The sequence below is a fragment of the Etheostoma cragini genome, chromosome 22 (genome assembly GCF_013103735.1).
Source record: "Etheostoma cragini isolate CJK2018 chromosome 22, CSU_Ecrag_1.0, whole genome shotgun sequence".
NCBI classification, from domain to species: domain Eukaryota; kingdom Metazoa; phylum Chordata; class Actinopteri; order Perciformes; family Percidae; genus Etheostoma; species Etheostoma cragini.
In genome coordinates, this window is record NC_048428.1 from 8,974 (window position 1) to 11,850 (window position 2,877).

The 2,877-nt window shown below is 41.0% G+C and overlaps 1 long non-coding RNA gene across 1 annotated transcript in view; it reads right to left on the reverse strand.

Annotated features, from left to right (window-relative positions):
* Positions 1 to 141: 141 nt before the first annotated feature.
* Positions 142 to 2,877, reverse strand: part of LOC117938162 — a 5,858-nt gene continuing 3,122 nt past the window's right edge. Inside the window, exon 2 of the long non-coding RNA XR_004655335.1 lies at positions 142 to 2,132. This is a non-coding gene — a long non-coding RNA (uncharacterized LOC117938162). The remainder of the gene's footprint in view (positions 2,133 to 2,877) is intronic.

Here is a 2,877-nt window from a genome sequence, read left to right on the forward strand (position 1 = left end):
TTTTTTAGTGCCACATTAAAATCCTATCAGAGAAAACAGAGTGATAAGGCCATGTAAAGTGTTGTCGAGCAGAAAAAAGTAGACCTTCCAAGACCAAATACAAATTTAATTCTCATTAGGAGGTGCAGGATTGCTTTGGGGTTTTTGAAATTGAAATGCATCTACCAACCTAAAATGAAAATCCAATCAAGTGTCCAATCATAGCTTGGGGGTGGGAGCATTGGCAGAGTTTATCTTCCCTTACAGGTCACATGAAAATAGTCTCCAGGGGGTCAGCTGGCAGAAGAGGCACTTCTGTTGAAGGTACATTCATTCACGTTAGTGATTGTGATTTTCTGCATGTAATTACGATTTATTAAATGAATAGATATACATACAATGAAATACATAAAACAATATGTATCGTATTTCTCTTCATTCCTTAAATTGTTTTTGGAACATTTGTTTGTTATTGCTGAATTTGTTATTATGTTTAGACAGTTATATCTGCTCATGAATGAATAAAAGCTATGGGAGAGTTTACCACACTGTAGTTGTCAGGTATAGTTATATGAATTACATTTTGTTACATTCATATAGTTAATGCTTTTGTCCAAAGGGACTTACAATAAGTGCATTTACCCATGAAGATGCCACCCAAAAATTGCTAGAATCATGCAAATACATAAAATTAATCAAAGTTAAGAACCAGTGACTTTGATTGGACTCGAGCATCCACCGGTAGACAGTGCAGTGTGTGGAGGAGCAGTGTAGTGGGGGAGAACAATGTATCGCCTTCTGGGTAAGGAAAAAAACTATTCTTCCAATGTTGTGGTGATAAGCAGATGCGCGTTATCACATCAATATTGGAAGCAAATGACAGCTTGTCATCCAGTGCCACACCCAGGTTCCTTGCAGTCCAAGTTGCAGATAACACAGAGTTCTCCATGCTAATGGAAAGGTTGTGGATGTGGGATGTCTTCCCTGGAAATAAGAGCAGTTCAGTCTTGCCCCGAAAGAGCTTCAGGGGGTGTCAACATCCACTGAGAGATGTCAGCTACCTGGGTTTTCAGACCATGGAAAGGACAGAATTAGTTTGTCACTTGCATCGCTGTAGAATGAAAAGCCACTTGAGTGAATAAGAGAGCCCAGTAACTTGTACAGAGAAAAGAGGATGACACATATGACAGAACCCAGAGGTTCCCCGGTAGTGAGGTTAGAAGGTTCAGACATAGATCTTCTAAAAATTACCCTGTGAGTTTGGCCTTTGAGGTAGGATTTGAACAGGGAGATTGATGGGTCTGACACTTCCAGTTCTTGGAGAATGGAGAGGAGGGTCTGATGGTTTACTGTGCCAAAAGCTGATTCAAAGGTTCAGCAGGAGGACAACATAGGAGAGAGAGGCATTACATTAAAAACATTGGCAATTAACACTCAGAAACATCATTTAATAGATTCCCGGGTTTTTCAGAACCAACAATCCTCATAGTTGTATATGTCAGATGGGTTGGATGCCCTTAAAATTCCCTTTCCTTTAGACTTCCCATTTTTTCAACTCACCATACACATATCTACATACTGTCCCACATCCACCATGCTTTTTCTGATCATTCCAACTTGGGAAATGACCATCAACAACTTGCTTGTTGCTTTGTTCAGATCAGCCTTTTACTGTATCTGCACCCAATCAGATTTAAAAGCTGTCTGAGATAAAGTAACTGGGTGTTTTTGATGCACTAAACTGAATCCATTCCACACTATTGTGAAGTTCAAAACATGTTTCTTCATTTTTTCAAGTGGTGATACGAAAACAAACTGCAGATTATTACAATGTAATTTAAGTCTGACTGATCCCGAGCTGATTATGCTGCCAAGGTGGATGTCCCTTAACGTAATTAACTGAGCTCCTCTGTTTCATTTTTGTGTTCTCTGCCAGAGACCATGCATTTTGACCTTGCATGCAGCTTCACAGGGTCCACATGTAGTTTAGCTCGTAGTGGCGACTAGAGAGGACATGATAACTCCAGGTCACTGAAGTGGGACCTCAGGCAACCTAGAATATCTGCCAAACAGAAGAGCTTCCTGGTCCAAGCCCCTTGGGGCTTTCTGGACCCCAGGGATTGGCACTCACCGAAGTGGTCAAGTCAGCTGTCCTGGAGAGGAAGAGCAGAAATATTTAGTCATTTGTATCTAGAATTATGGAACTGGTACTTAACCACTTTATTATTATGTGGTTTTATTGTATTTAAATTCATTACTGACATGATGTCCTGTATAATGCATGATCTTCACTGTCGTGATCATCTTTCCTTTTTTGAGTTGCATGTGTATAACTTTTATCCATTCCAATATCTGTCTAGGGACTCTATAGCCACGTGTTAGCCTTCTCTACTACTGGTGTTGTGACGTTTGCCCCGGGCCTCTACTTTAGCCACTTTCCATTCAGTGGAGACAAGTGAAAAGGATTTGTAATCAATCAGTATTTGCTGGCCAACGTAATGGCATACAATGTGAGGATGTTATAATATTTTCCAGAGGAAGAGTGCCGCATCCTGTAAGGAGCCACAGGTTGCCAGCACTTGGCATGTCAATGGACTCCAGGTAGAGCTTTCATCCATTGAAAGCCTTCAATGATCTCCTTCTACAGCATGCTAAGCTGCATGACCAGCTTGCTGCAGTGGACTCTCTTGGTGAAATCGCGAAAGGTGCCCCACGTTCTGTCCCTGTATTTGATCCCAGTGTGGAGGATAGCAGTGATGATACTCTCCTACTATGGAACATTTTGCTCCACTAGCCAAGTTAACTGATGGCGAAGTCTCCACTACAACTTACAATCCTGTACAATCTGATCTCACAGAATTTCATGAAATGAAAACTGCCCCTTAACTCACAATCTGT